This window comes from Lytechinus variegatus, chromosome 18 (genome assembly GCF_018143015.1).
Source record: "Lytechinus variegatus isolate NC3 chromosome 18, Lvar_3.0, whole genome shotgun sequence".
In the NCBI taxonomy this organism is placed as follows: domain Eukaryota; kingdom Metazoa; phylum Echinodermata; class Echinoidea; order Temnopleuroida; family Toxopneustidae; genus Lytechinus; species Lytechinus variegatus.
In genome coordinates, this window is record NC_054757.1 from 4,125,867 (window position 1) to 4,143,067 (window position 17,201).

At 34.6% G+C, this 17,201-nt stretch overlaps 1 long non-coding RNA gene across 1 annotated transcript; it reads right to left on the reverse strand.

The window, feature by feature from the left end:
* Window positions 1-14,060: 14,060 nt before the first annotated feature.
* Window positions 14,061-16,876, reverse strand: LOC121431962. The gene is made up of 3 exons (XR_005972173.1): window positions 16,482-16,876; window positions 15,349-15,482; window positions 14,061-14,578 (listed from the first exon to the last, which is right to left on the reverse strand). It is a non-coding gene; the product is annotated as an uncharacterized LOC121431962 (long non-coding RNA).
* Window positions 16,877-17,201: the final 325 nt, after the last annotated feature.

The window sequence follows — 17,201 nt, forward strand, 5'->3', positions numbered from 1 at the left end:
TTAGTTTTACATCTATAGGTGTTATTACTATTACTATTACTTTTACATGTCAATTTGTAATTGCAATTTTTATTGTATATATTTTGTATTTTACCTTGTACAGAATTTCGCAATTCACCCTTTGGCTGCGATGAAGTTTTCTGAATAAACCATTTCAATTTCAATTTCAATTATTACAACACCTTTGGTTGTTACATTTACACTCTTTGGTGTTATGTTCAATCTCTAGGGTGTAATTTTAACACCTCAGGGTGTGTTCCTCTATTAACACCAATTGGTGTCAGTTTTAACACCACAGTTTTTACAGTGTAGAGGGTGACACGGACACCAGCTAGCTTAGGGCATCAGTGATCATGGTGAAAAGAAAGAATCATGTCTTGGAGTTTTTAAGGATAATAAACTGTGCATATTATTATCATGATTATAGGCCCCACAGGAGTGATCCAAAAACGTGCGCAAAACTGATTACGATATCATTATTAGGAAACGAATGAAAGGCATTCCATTGTCTTTAACATACCAAACTTGATGAGATTGAAGTCCAAAAGACTTTGAACTGTAAATATTGATTACTCGATCACGTGGTTGGATGACTTATCTCCTTAAACATGATAAGAAGGTGATGGCGAAAAGAAAATAAGAAATGATAATCGGTCAAAATTCGAAGAATTAAAACCATAATCCACACCTCAATTTACATTGTTGATATACATTGATACTTACAATATGGAAAAGGTTGTAAACATAATCGTCTTAAATATGAACATATAGGGATAGTCATGCACGTGCGGAGAATCTATTTTTTAATTCCTCGTGACATTTTATCCATCGTGGTTTTTAAATTCTAACATTGATTAAAATGTTCTATTCTTAGTTGTAGTTGATTGTGGATATTATATGAATCTTCTCCTACCCCTCCCCCTCAATTTTATCACTAAACTCGTAAAATCATAAGAAAATAAAAAATGATAATCAGTCGAAATTCGCAGAATTAAAACCATAATCCAATCGTCTCCCTTTTTACGGATTCTGGTAACAAAAAAAATTACCAGACACATACATAATACAAAAAAGGAAGAGGGAGGGCTGGTTGGTTGGTCGGTTGGTTCTTTCCTTCCTTCTTTCATTCATTCATTCATTCAATTAAAAAAAGTATAAAAAAATATATATACAACGCTGTTTATTATATGAACCTTACGATAATTGTTTAAAAAGTTTAAACAAGTGTTTAAGTCTTAAGCAACAAAGTTTAATTTTCAATATCTAATCTTCAATAAATAAAAAATGACTGTTTAAACGGTTAAACAAATATTGTAAGGTTCGTATAGTAATCAGCGTTGTATAAAATCTTAAACAGCGTTTTTACTGTGTATTATTATTATCATTATTATTATTATCATCATTATTACTGATTATATTATTGTTATTATTTTAGAATGAAATTATATTTTGTCTTGGCTTTTTTTGCGTTGTATGTTTACGAATTATTTCTATTTCCCGAATCTATCTCGCTTTGAACTATCTCCTAAATGAGAAAGCTAAGTGTTTATGATAAACCCTATATCAGCACTTGCGATGAGAAATCAATACACACTTTTAAAATCGATTAGCCAATTAAAGTAATCAATTTGTGTTAGTTAATTATGTCCATCCGGCAAAATTGGTCAAAGTCAACAAATTATTATTTTTTTTTGTCTAACAAAATTTGGTTTATCAGTCGGGCACATATTCACCAAAATATTGGTAAATTGTACCAATCATTTTTGATAGTGCAGATGACGTCATAAAATTCAAATCAACTTGATCATATTGATATTGTGACGTCATCTTACGGGTCATGTAGTATGGTGTCCGTGAGAACCCAATTACGTTTTACGGATCCAATCACTGTAAGAGTTTCCGCAGGGGAAATGAAATATGACGACAATCCGACCAAAAGAAATGATTTCATTCAAAGTTTACTATCAAATAGTTTTCATTGTTAGGGGATTATTGCAGGAAAGGGAATAGAATAGAGAAACTAGTTTTCCCAGGGTTGCGTTTTGCATATTTCGTGATTAAACGGTAAACAATAACCACAAAACAAGACCTCAAAAATCCCGCAAAATAGCAAGTGATACTCTGTACCATTTTAAAGTTCGAAGCATAGTCCCACAGAAATTGGATTTTTGTTTTCTTACAAAACATTTTTTTTCAGACATAAAACATTTATAATTCCTACCACTCCCAACCCCTAATGTCAATAATCTGGATAGAAAATAGAATTATTCAACTTATTTTCTTAATACCATACCATTGAAAGTACATTTAAGTGATTGGTTAACATTGGTTTGACTTTTAAAAAATCTGAGCTAGAAGGTCACACTTGTCACCTGTGTCTGTGATATGTTACAAAAATGAAGCCCAGAAAAAATTGCGTTCGAAAATGATTATTCAGTGCTTCAAAAATTGAAATATAAAGTGACCGGAAACGTCATCTTAATTTCATCTCATACACGTATGTGTAGTATTTAGGCGTCTATAAGACTCCTATTTACAAAATCAGGGTTTGCCTTGTAGTTTTAGTTTTTCATTCTCAATAATGGTTGTTTTCAGGGTTTATTAGTTCTAATACACGCACTTGTACACATGTTTCATCTTGGTTTGAGAATTTTTTAAATCGGCTGCTCACAAAGTTAAACGATACCTTTAAGCCAAGGAGGGTGGGGAAGAAACAAATGAAAAAGAGGAAGTCATGGGAAAAATGAATAAAGAAGATATATAGCTCTATAATAATAATAATAATAATAATAACAATAATTGGCATTTATATAATGGCATTTATATGATACCACTGTTATTCAGTTGATAACTAAAATTTTGACGTCACATTTATACCGTCTTGTAACCCCCCCCCCCCCCCCCCCCCCCCGTCTGACTTCAGAACTAGGTTTATACCTTTGATTAAATGCATATGTAAAAGGTCAAGTCCACCACAGGAATATATTGATTTGAATAAACAGAGAAAAATCTAACTAACATAACATAACATTACATTGCAAGTGTCTGTGATGCCACAAAAATGAAGCCCACAAAAAAATTGCTTCCAAAAATTAATATTTAATCCTTCAAAAAAAAAATGGAAATATAAAAAGACTTTGAAATACTATCTCAATTTCATTACATACACTTGTGTTTATTAACACTTCTTTGTCATTCTGTAGATTATTTATTTATGTATTATTCGATTCTATTTGAATATTTCTTTTTGTACACAGCGCTTTGAAACTTTTGTGTAAAGCGCTTTAGAAATATTAAGTATCCTTATTATTATTATTATTTTTATTCTTGTTATTATTATTATTATTATCAGTAGTAGTAGTAGTGTTATTATTAATTCATTATTATTATTACCATTATTATTATTATTATCATTATTATTATTATCGACTCGAAGACGCGAAATCATAAGACCGTTGGTTACGTGTGACGGTGTGTGTTGGTTGTTTCTCTGTTTTTGTTTTGTTTTCAATTACTGAGATGTACTCATGTACAATGTTAAATCTTGGTTTGAATTTCGTTTTAAATCGACTGTTCGCAAAGCTAGCAGATGCCTTTAACTCCTGTTAGACTGATATACCGATCGAAAAGAACCCAAATTTACCCATTATCGATTTTTTTTATCCTGGAAAGGTGGGATTCCCAAAGTAGGGAATCTTCTTGACCTCGAATCGAACAATAGCTTCGGCTACTTCCGGAAACCGTGCAGCTGTTCGGGTTAGATCACGTGGTACAGTAATATGAGCCAGCAAGGGGAATCCCCTTTTGCTTGGGGTGTCTAGTCTCGTCGCCAATACCCGGTAAGTATTTTTTTAATGCACAATTTAATTTGTAAACAGTGCAAACTATAATCCAATCATATAATGTTAAGGCCAGCAGGTTACTTCTTTTCGATTGAAATTCTTTTTTATCTTCGACAGTTTAGTTTGAACGTTAATAATGCTTTGGAATTATCTTGTGTGCCCCCAAGCTTTGGAATGATCTCCCAGTGGTAATCCGTGATTCTCCTTCTGTAGACACCTTCAAAATCAGACTCAAAACATATCTATTCAATGGACTGTAGTTCAATTCACTGATTCCATGTCACCCCATCTGTTTTCTTTAATTATTATTATAATGTCTTGCAATGTAATTTAATATAATGTAATTCAATGTAATATTATGCAACGAAATGCAATATAATTTATTATGTTCTTCATAATCCTTATACATGTTACGTTAAGATATTAATGTAAAGCGCTTAGAAACTACTGTAATAAGCGCTATATAAATATACATTATTAATATTATCTTATTATTAAGAATAAGTGAGCAATAGACATTAATTCCCAGTTTGGCTAAACCCATTTCGTTTAACATCCTTTCGGACTAACTGATTCATTTTTCTCTTGTAATATGTATTAGGAAACCGGTACAAGGTAATATCAACATAGTTCTCTAACTCGTTGAAGGTATCACATTCTTTTAATAGCAATCATTATATTAGAAATATTGACCAATACATATTTGGAGGTATATTGCCAATTCGTCCATTGCCAACTCATCCACTCATCACATGGCAAACCTTCATTAAGTCTTATATGCCATTCCGTCATTTCGTCTAACACCCATTTGGTCCAACTATCACTTCGTCTAATCACCAGTTCGTCTATGACCATTTCGTCTCATAACTACATAGTTTGCCCAATACCCAATTAAAACTTAAGTCCATTGGACCAAATAGTATATGGACTAAATGGCTATTGGACCAACTGGTTATTAGACGAAATGGTGAGTGGACGAAATGGCAATTAGACTGTGTGGATAGTGGATGAACTGTTTGTAGACTAAATGATAGTAGACGATTGGAAATTGGACAAATTGGCATTAGGCCAATAAGCAATAAACCATTAGGGTGGTTAATACCAAAACTGAAGATAGTGTTCAGATATCTTATTTTGGATTAGTCAATAATTACAATCTAATTTCGGGATGGAAAATCATTCATAATCCTTTATAATTAAAAAATTGCAATTGATTACTGCTCTTGCTTTCTGTCAAAGAATTTTGGACTAGAATTGCCCCTACTCTTTCTTCCTCCTTCAATATTTTGGTTAGCGATTATTTATCAACTTTGTCGATATTTGATCAAGTTTAGTAAAATTCATAGTTGTGTTACTTTATTCACTCAGTTCGCTATGGAAGCTTAAAAAGGGCCATCCAGATGTTCAGATAATCATCTCGTCATGTCTACAATCCTTGGAAAAGATGATGAGATGACAAGATCTTGGACCTCGTCATGTCTACATCCCGTGGGAGAGATGATCAGATAACAAGATCTCGGATCTCGTCACGTCTATCCCGTTGGAGAGATGATCAGATAACAAGATCTTGGATCTCGTCATGTCTACATCCCGTGGGAGAGATGATCAGATGACAAGATCTCGGATCTCGTCACGTCTATCCCGTTGGAGAGATGATCAGATAACAAGATCTTGGATCTCGTCATGTCTACATCCCGTGGGAGAAAATTGATGATCGGATGACATGATCTTGGACCTCGTCATGTCTACATCCCGTGGGAGAAAATTGATGATCGGATGACAAGATCTTGGACCTCGTCATGTCTACATCCCGTGGGAGAGATGATCAGATAACAAGATCTTGGATCTCGTCATGTCTACATCCCGTGGGAGAGATGATCAGATAACAAGATCTTGGATCTCGTCATGTCTACATCCCGTTGGAGAGGTGATCAGATGATGATCTTGTATCTCGTCATGTCTACATCCCGTTGGAGAGATGATCAGATGATGATCTTGGATCTCGTCATGTCTACATCCCGTGGGAGAGATGATCAGATAACAAGATCTTGGATCTCGTCATGTCTACATCCCGTGGGAGAGATGATCAGATGACAAGATCTTGGATCTCGTCATGTCTATCCCGTTGGAGAGATGATCAGATAAGAAGATCTTGGATCTCGTCATGTCTACATCCCGTGGGAGAAAATTGATGATCGGATGACATGATCTTGGATCTCGTCATGTTTACATCTTTTAGAAGAAATGATCAGATGATGATCATGGATCCAAGATCATCCGATCATCACTCCCACAGGATGTGGATCAAGGTGGCATTTTTAAACTTCCATACCGGGATGTAGACATGACGAGATTCAAGATCTCGACATCTGATCATCTCTCCCACGGGATGTAGACATGGTGAGATTCAAGATCACGACATCATCTCTCCCACGGGATGTAGACATGGCGAGATTCAAGATCTCGACATCTGACCATCTCTCCCACGGGATGTAGACATGGTGAGATCCAAGATCTTGTCATCTGACCATCTCTCCCACGGGATGTAGACATGGTGAGATTCAAGATCTCGACATCATCTCTCCACAGGATGTAGACATGGCGAGATTCAAGATCTCGACATCTGACCATCTCTCCCACGGGATGTAGACATGGCGAGATCCAAGATCTTGTCATCTGATCATCTCTCCCACAAGATGTAGACATGACGAGATCCAAGATCTTGTGATCTGATCATCTCTACCAGGATGTCGACATGATCTGGCGAGATCTGAGATCTCGTCATCTGGCCATATTTACTATAGGGGTGTAGACATACAAGATGATTGTATGAACATCTAGGTAGCACTCTTAAAGGACAATTCCAACGCAACAGAAAGTTTATTTGAATAAAAAGAGAAAAATCCAAAAAGCAGAACACTGAAAATTTCAATCAATATCGGTTGTAAAATAAGAAAGTTATATGATATTTTAAAGTTTTGCTCAATTTCACAAAACATTTCCATGCACATCCTGGCCGGTATGCAAATAAGGAGACTGATGATGTCATCCACTCACTATTTCTTTGATTTGTATTTTATCATATCAAATATGAAATATTCTAATTTTCATTGTCAAGTGAAACAACGATTAATTCCTCCCTGAACCTGCGGATTTAGCGCTGTTTAATACCATGTAGTTCAGTCAAGTCGGTCCTTATTGTCAAATATGTAAATATGAAATATTGTATAATTCAAACAATAAAAACAAAAGAAATATTGAGTGATGGACATCATCGTCTGTCTCATTTGCATGTCACCATTGTGCATTTCACTGTTTTGTGAAAAATAAGTGAAACTTCAAAATTCTTATTTTACAACTGATTTTGATGAATTTTCAGAGTTTTGCTTTTTTTTCTCTTTTTAATCAAATCAACCTTTTTGTTGGGTTGGACTTGTCCTTAAAGATTCCTGAGTTCGACTTACTACCAACAGTCGGTGTCGTAATAAGCCAAAATTTTCGATTGGCAATAAAAATGATGTATATGGAGGACCTTAAAGGAGTCGCTTGCGTTTTTAAAAAATGAAAATCTAATTTTGTGATAGATTTTGACATAATCTTTAAAACAGTGTCATGTTTGACCCTTTTCTTATCCTTTTCGTTAATTTTCTCCCTATTATTTATTTTGCATGGTCGTTGAACTTTTGGGCCCCATTCTGTATGCCATGTCAACCGGGCTGGTTAGGGCCCGTTGCAGAAAGAGTTGAAATCAATCGCAACTCTAAAAATCATGCGCAACTTGATTTTCGACCAACTCTTTCTGCAACGGCCCCCTGAATACGATCCAAAATTTGAAAGCAGTAACCTGACTATAAAAGCTAGCCTTAATCGGAGTTTTCAAACTTTCGTCATCAATTGCGAATTTTACAACTAATATTTGCGATAGACTGTAAAAAAAATGTTAAATCTTAACACTTCCCAAAGACAACGTGGTGGTAACTGCAAACAGTTTACATTGAGAGTATAAGATGTCGAAAATAAATTAATTTCAGCACTGTAATGTGGTTTACGAGATTCCGACATTATTACGTAATTTTACGATATTTCCTTCCTCTTCTTGTTCTCGCTTTCATTCGAACTCTTTCTCCAATAAAGAAATAATGTGTGATTTGGAACAATAATGGTTTCGCATGATTGTATACAAACATTTTATCTGTTAAAAAATGAAAGTGAAGGAGTAAAATTGATGCGCGATTTATCGTGTTGATTGCACGGTGAATTATGTCAAATATCATTTTCCCCTTTTTTAAAGAGGATTATGATAATAACATTTCTCAGAAAACAACGGGGAAGAGTTCATCAAATAACGACTTGGTTGCCTATATTCAACGAAGATTTTTCAGAAATACAAGGGATCCAAGTAAACAATGCACCAACATTTTTCAAACAATTTTTTTTGAAAACCCATTTCCTTTGTCAGTTAATATTATCCACTGGCGGATCAAGGGGGCACAGCCTCCCCCCCCCCCCTTCTTGAGAGCCATAATCAAAATACCGTTTTTACCCAAGAGTGTGCCCCCTCCCCTTTTGAAAGTGGGGACCTTTTTTTTTTTGCTTGGCAAATTTTCCGCGGACGAAATTAACTCCGATCTTGGGTGAAAACCTTTTTATGTGCTTGGCAAATTTTAATCGGAAAATGTACCCCCTCTCATTTGAAAATCCTGGATCCGCCCCTGATCCTAACTTAATGAATCGTTACCCTTTAAAAGTCTTTATTCTTTGTATTCTTCTCATATGGCATTGTACTCTTTAAGAAAATCACTTGTTTGTGTGACTGGGTATTGAAAATGCGGAAGGGAATTTCCCTCGGAATATTTCTACCACCACGGATGAAGAGATAGGCATTTTTCATATGAATGGAATATGGAGGGATAATCTTTATTTTGCTTACTTTTCATAATTTCATGAATTTTACATCCTATCGGTAGTGTAATAATCATTGTCGAACAGAATATGATCATGATCATGATGAATAACTGTGAGACATACATCTTGTTATAGCTGTAAAAACTGTGGTGTTAAAATTGACACTAATTGGTGTTAATCGAGGACCACACCCTGAGGTGTTAAAATAACACCCTAGAGATTGAACATAACACCAAAGAGTGTAAATGTAACAACCATAGGTGTTGTACCTATAGGTGTAAAACTTACACCACCAATTTAACACCGGTGTAAAATAACTGGTGTGGTCCTCGATGTACACTGGTTAACACCACAGTGTTTGCTATGTATGGTAAGGCTTTCCTTTCGTTCTAAGAGAAATAAAATAGAAAGGATTCAACAAAATAATGATACATTTTACATTGAAACTTCCTGATCTAAGGAGACTTATATCTATCTAAAGTCGTATAAACCAATCCTTATTCAATATTTTATTTTTCTTTTGATTTTTTTTTGGATTAAATGGCGTTACCCATATCAAACAGAGTGAATTGCCACAATGATGTGCCAAAAGCATTCAAATGTCAAAACCTGTCCACGAAATGTTTCTTCCCCCAAAATAAGAACGTTATTACATTCTCCAGGTGTTAGTCATGGGGAATACCAGGGCCCTGTTTCACAAAACTTGAGATGACAATTTGCAATAGAAATCTATCAACTGTTATCGATAATAGGTTTCACGAAATTTGTCTTTGGACCAGATCTTTCGACCAAAGCGTGTAGCAGAATATCGCGGGTTCGAATCCGGGCATCGCCTTTGAATAAATTCTCCCATAAAGAAAAGAAATTCAACAGTTGAATCGTCAGGCTGTCAGTCGGTATGGTTGCACGGGCCTATTTACAATGGGAAGGCACTGAAAAAATATCCATTTTTTTGCAGGATTTTCTGCATTTATTGAAATAATATACAAAACAAATTAACAATGCTTGAGACATAATCATAATATAGCATAAAGTACATAACCAAGTGACAATCTTATATGTAGTGACTGAAGACATGAATACATTAAAAATATATATATAATGAGTAAAATGCAGAGGCAAACTATATAAGCAAATACATGCTTGAAGCATAGCAGCCAAAAAAGGGAAGGGCTACATGGAAACCTAAGAAATTATTCGAGGCAGCCCATTCTCATTTTTTTTGTATAGCTGATTGACAAAATGTATATTATGTTTGTCTGTCTAACATTGATTTTATGGATTTTATGGAGGGTAACTATACTGAACTTTCTTTTCCCAAATTGGGAAGAAATAATTACCACCAAGTTTGGAACTATATTGATTGGCGGAAGGATAAGAGCTATTTACCATGTTTACTGTTTAAAGGACAAGTCCACCCAAACAAATAGTTGGTTGGAATAAAAAGAGAAAAAGCCAACAAGCATATGTATGCTTGTTGGATTTTTCACTGAAAATTTCATCAAAATTGGATGTAAAATAAGAAAGTTGTGACATTTTATAGTTTCGCTTAATTTCACATCCTTGTCAGTACATGCAAATGAGGACACTGATCACTCACTCACTCTTTCTTTTGTATTTTGTTATGTGAAATATGAAATATTCCAATTTTCTCCATGTCATGCATGTTGTCATGTGAATCAACGATTAATTCCTTCCTGAACATGTGCAATTAGCATTGTTTAATACTATATGGTTCAATCAAGTTGGTCCTTGTTGTCAAATCTGTAAAAATTTAATATTGTATAATTCAAACAATAACAAAAAAAAGAAATGGTGAGTGAGGGACATCATCGACTGTCTCACTTGCATGTCACTGAGTTGTGCATATCACTGTTTGTGGAAAAATAAGCGAAACTCTAAAATGTCATAACTTTCTTATTTTACGTCCGATTGTGATGAAATTTTCAGCACAATGTTTTTTTTTTTTTCTTTATTTATTCAAATCAACATTGCTCTGGGGTGGACATGACCTTTAAGCTGTTGAATTTGATCCGATCCTTCAGGAGATGTCTTCTTTAATGACGATTTGTTTTTAAAATGAGCCGGTCGAGGGACCCTTTTCTGGTCAGATGGATGGTGAGATAAATATATCCTATCCGCTGACGGTAAACAATCGACCCCTGAATTTCATCTTCATGTTTTTTTTAAGTGCCACTTAAACACACGAGTCTAAGGGAAATGTTTTAGGCCCGTGACACCCTAAGTTTTATAGTGTAAACACATACGCCCGCATTCTGAAGTCAGGTTATATTAGACCATATGGCCTAACTCTGCGCTAAAATTATGGAAAGCCAAAAATGTCAAAACTCTCCTTATATTGTATTTTTTTCTTATGTTTACCGGGTTCTTTCCTATATCGTGAATAGTTAAGAAAGCTTTATGTGCAAACATGAATAGCGCCCGCTATCAGACACAGACGAAGATAAATGGCAGAGCTTCCAGACTATGATATTTTTGTCCTCCTATGCCCCCCCACACACACAATGGTAATATTTTTTGTTTACGTGTAATACGATTATTTTTGTTATATTTTTGATATAAAAAAATAGATGTTTGCAATTCTTTTGGTTGTAAATTTCACAATTTTTGTGGCGAAATAGACAATTATCATTTGACTACAAATGATATTCGCAGACCCTAACATGCATAAAATGGGAGAAATTATGATCATTGAATAATTTTTTTGTTAGTGAAATGAGTTTAGTGCTGGAGTAGACCTGGCCTTTAAATCTTATAAACATACAGCCTATACATGATCATAAATAGGCCCTATATATTGTTATTCATTTGAACACACTTGTAAAGAAAGGCCAACGAAATGGATTTCTGTCATCTCTTTCTTTGCCTCACATGGACTTATCGAATAACCAGACAGATGTCACATGATGGCGCTCGTACAGAACCCTGACAGGGGGTGGAAACTCCGCTTCTGCATCCGGTCAGAATTGAAGAAAATTTTGGAGGGTCAAAAGTGCACACTGCTCCCATTTTACATGTACAAGCCTATGGACACCGCCACTGCTTTGGTACACCAGCGAAATGGAGGCGTGGTCATTAAACGTCCTTCGCGCATAGCGTAAAAATATGTAAATGAGCATTTGGTCACTAATTAGCATAATGCGCGACCTGATTTAATATCGTTTGTGATTACTAGTATGACATCATTACACTCATTCATTCTTAAGTACATGTAATCTTATTTTTATTGATCTATTTGTTCTTGCCTGTCACGATTATTACTGCACCTTTGATTTATTTTAGCTGCAAGTTGCCAGGATCTTTGCGAAAGCAATAACTGGAAACTTTATGGGAGGGAATTTAATTGAGCTTGATTTGCCCTCTTTTCATATAATTTTCTTTCTACTAATTACATTCACTATTACAGAAGAAGATCCCAAAGAAAATGTTGCCATAATATTTTTTTCCCTTAAATCGTATAAGTGTTCCTCGGTTGACAATAATGGTTGAATGTAATTACGATGGCATCTCTTTATGTTTCTGAAGCCCTTATTTGAAGAGCTCACTTGCAAAAGGGGTTAGGTCCATTTTTCATCAAATTTGATTTTTTTTTGTCGCAATGTATAGATGTTTAGTAGCTCTATAAGATGATACCAAAGAAAATTTGAAATTCACATGAAAACGTGAATAAAAGTGGCAAAGAAAAATCACTTTTTAAAAAAAATTAATTGGATTCATTTCAGTATAGTTGCAAAAGGGTTTAGGTCCAAAATGATAATGTTTTAAAGAATATATAGAAAAAAAAAATGAAAACAGGTAGATTTCTTTTATACCCGGCCAATTTTATGTTCACATGATAGGCTAGTACATGACAATTTAGTTGAGTAATGCAATAGGTGAGAATAAAAAACATGGATTTTCTCAGAATGGTAAAAAGTGGACCTAACCCCTTTTGCAACCAAACTCTTCATTTATATTTCTATCTTTTCTTTTTATTTTTAATTACGGAACAGAAAACAAAATGAACCTTTATTTCATAATTTTAAAAAATAATAAGAACAAATCAAATACTTTTACATAATTATTGTAGTCCCCAATATAGGTCCTATTATGAATAGCAGTCAGGAGCACTTAATTTTAAATGGCGACTTCTATGTCATTATCATATCAATAACCATGACCTAGGTACAATATTTTAGGGGGATTCTCAAAATTATCTATAGGCAGGAGAGCAAACCGATCGTAGGCTATAGGATATTTATTTCCAACTGGAAATGAATCTGGTATAATTTTATATGGAAAGAAAAATACATTTTATATACAGGTTCCAAATTTTGTAGAAATAATTCCCCTCCCGTATACCCATCGTGAACAGTAAGGTCTTATGATTGCTTCTTCTAAAACAAACAACTTTCTCTAACTGTCCCCATCTCCTGCCCCTTCTCTCTCTTTCTCTTTCTCTCTCAGAAACTGACACACACAAATATATGCATAAAGGCAAATAATTCTCCTGTCATTTTACATACTTTCCCACTCTTATCCTTATTTCTCTTGAAGAATATTTTGATTAACTGCTGTTTGCTCTCATGTCACAGTAGTATCACAATTGAGTACAAGGTGCAACATCTTGTGCCATTTGTGCATAAAATTTTTTTTGGTAGCAATATATCATCACAAATTGGTGATTAATAAATGAAAATGACCAAGATCAGATAATTTAATTCAAAATTAACATGTTTATTACGAAATCCATTTTCTGAAACATTGAAAATAACATAACAACTAGAGTCTACAAGCATTAAATTAGATTTTAAAAAAATAAAGGATTTAGTACATTTTCTACACTTAAGTCAAAATATACAATGTTTATTAAAATTTCACTCAAAAGATGTTGATGAGCCTAATAATTAATAAGAGGGATGCATCCAAGATTTCATAAAAAGAGCATAAAAATCTGAAATATTCTGTTTATTCTTTCCACACAAGTTTGTCACTCAAAAAAAGGGTAAATTCCTTCCAAATTTGCGGACAAGAAATATTCTACTAATGTGAGAGCACTCCACATAAAAAAGAGGGGGGGGGGGCATAATTCAAGAATCTCCCTAAACAGTGCCTTTCCAAGTCAGTGAATCACTAACAAAATTTGATATTGTGGGTAGAATTCAATCTATTTTTAAAAGTCTATTTATATATTTTTTGCAGAGGAAACCCATTTCAAAACTTTGAGTAAGATAACAATAAATGCAATTTAATATCCCTACATAATTATTGAGCCATTATATGACGACTTGCAATTATGGTAACTTTGACCTTGATTTCTTGCTCAGCCCTGTTACCATGGTAATTGTCATAGTGACAAGATTACAATAGTAATAACTTGTTTATGGAATGAGGTCCAGGAGTGATACTAAAATTATTTCTTAATCCTCTGATCACCTTTATTAACATTTATCTACGCATGATTTTTATTTCAAAATATAAATTTTTGTCTTGTATACAATAGTCCTTTAAACTGGAAATTATTTAATTTCACAAAAACTTTCAAGAACTAGTAGAAATATTAAATATTAATAAAAGGTGATACATTTGCCCATTGGAAAAAAAATATTTCTTCCTTGTATTTTGTGTGAAATTTTGTATACTTTAATGTCATTGCCCACTGATGAACCTGAACTCTTTTCTACAGATGTGCAGTTTAAAGAACATTCACTGCTTTGTTGATATATCTATTCAAATTAATTTGAAGTAACTACTTATTAGCTTGGCCTTCATATATCTTCCATCTTGGTACTTGTGATACCAGTACTTAAACAGCTTGGACAGTGGGAAACCTGCATTGTAAAAATTAGAGAAAGAACAAACTGAGATGCTGATGTAAATTATTTTTACTCATCTAGTCCAGTTTTATTAAGAAGATTTAAACTCTATTTAATACTTTTGTCACTTTTGTCCTACATCCAGATAAATTGATATATCAATATAACTATTTACAGTATGTTTTGATAATAAAGAATCCAAATTAATTGAAATATTTATCGGATGATAACTGTTAATATCATTTGTTGATGTGGTTTACGGTACACCATGTGGAGTGTTATAGAAGCAGTGGATAGAAGAAGAGAGGAAGTGGATAGGCGAGAAAGTGGAGATTTGAGAATAGAGTATTCTTTCTTGAGAATAGTCCTGAAAAGGACTGTAAACCAGAAGGAATGTTGAGTGAGAACAGCTTGAGTAGTAGAGCTGATGAGGAGATGCTGGCTTGCGTCGGCGAGTAGAGATGATGAGTAGTAGAGAGACTCGACGTTTCGGACAGGTTGACTGTCCGTCTTCAGGAGTGCAATATAGTGTTAATATCATGTTTTTTATGTACATGTACATAGACAGAAGGTATGGTCGGTGAAAATGGAAATACTGGTAAATCTGAATTCAAGCAAATATTAACTATCAATGGAGCTTTAATTGTACATGATATCTTATCTTGATTCAGCTCAATTAGCCATACCCCCCCCTCCCCCCAAACTGAAGTGGGAATATTTATTTATTTAGATTTAGACTTTTAGCTTAGATACAGCCTGTATTATTATTAAAACAACAAGCATACCTTGCAATTTTCCAACCAATTCAGATGTCCTGTTCCTCATTAGAGTGTAACTCACACTTGCAGCTGATCTGCATGGTTCTCAATTTTGTCCCTCTGACCGGGTGTGAACTGCTAAGATCTTCGTCCTATTGGATCTGCAATAAACATTTTTTTAGTTTGAGAGTATTAGAGATAAATAAAAGTACTCTTCTTAAACAATATTTTAAATAATCCAGCTGCCCATATCATCGAAGTATGAATATTCCAAACTAAATTATCTGGTCCAAAAACTTCATTCTCTCTCTATCATGAAGTTTCACAGAGGCATATGCATACCAGGTACCCGAATGTTTATTAAAGTAAAATGAATGTAACCACATATTGCTCCAGCTGTATAGCTGAATCAGGACCTGGCCAATGCTGGTCCTGTATATAACTAAAGAATCACATCACATTTGAATGAAGTAATAACTATGTATTAAAAACGTTTTCAGAATACCACCCCAGGCCAGGCCCAGGGCATCCTGTTCAAATAGAAACTTGATTTACTTTTAAGTCATTTCATTCAAAATCAAATCCTAACACTAAATCAATTGGATTTCATTCATGATTACTCTGAAGTAAAAAGTTTCTGAATAAAAGAAGCTGCTGAGAATTATACTTATTCATATGAAGATGAAATAGCGTGGACGGACTAGGCCTAAACTTCAACTTTCAAGCTTGAAGTTTGGGCCTAGTCCGTCCCCGCTATTTTCATACCCCATGACTACATCGACAATCTCGCTAGCCGGCTAGTGCCGGCGATATCAAGGCCGGATCTCGCTCTGACCAAAATCGACAGTTTGTCGTTACTAAAACAGGAGGTCGGAAACAAGTCCACATCTACCCCTGATAATTGACAATAAAACTGAAATACAGGTTTACTTTTTGCCTACATGAAGCATTCCGATGAAGGTCTACGACAATTGGTAAGTTAGGCCTATTTTTTGGAGAAACTAACTAACTTACAGATGATTTATTTGGAATTCAGGCAAAAGAAATGAGTGTATGGAAATGGAGGTTTACGTAGTAAAGTAATACGGGATGGGCCCCGAACCCGGCAAACACATCACCATTGCAAGTGAGATCAAAACATGAAAATGAACTTAACTTACTTTTATTCTTATGGAATGTCATTAAATTAATATTGATGTTCCCTCCAAGATTTTCTGCTCCAATGAAGTTCACTCCGAAATCACGATTTCGAACATCAATTCTATAAACAGATGATTAGTCGAGCTATTTCGTTGTAAAAACTGGAAATTCGCAGAGTCCAAAAGAACAACACTTCGCACAGATCTCGTAGGGAATTGTGGGAAGGAAAAAACGTGTTTAATTCATAAGATATGAATAAAACATTAGCTTCTTAGCCAATCATAGAAGTGTATTTTGCGTAATTTGACGTCATTCTTATGAATAAAACATTGACCCTCCAAAATCACCCTTCAAATTGTCCGCCGGCAGCCATATTGGCTGTGTACAAAACCTATGGGAAATAAAAACGCGCGAAAAGAGTTGCCTCTCTAGCTCCCTTCGGGAGCTTACGTATAGTAAGATCGTATCTCTGTGAACCCTGAGGAAAGAAAATTAAGTACTATACGAATCAGTCAGAATTCAATTGAATGATACGTTTATTCAAATCAGATCTTTCAATAAAAAACAGACTACAGTGTGACCTGATAAGCAGGATATAAGTTGCATAATATCTTTTATGTTATTTTTGTTTCGATGCCCTAAATAATGCCTGGATCCTATCAGAGGCCGCGGAAGCTGGTGGGGGGCTGGGGGACTGTTGCACCCACAGATGTAATAATCGCCCACAAATGTAATAACAC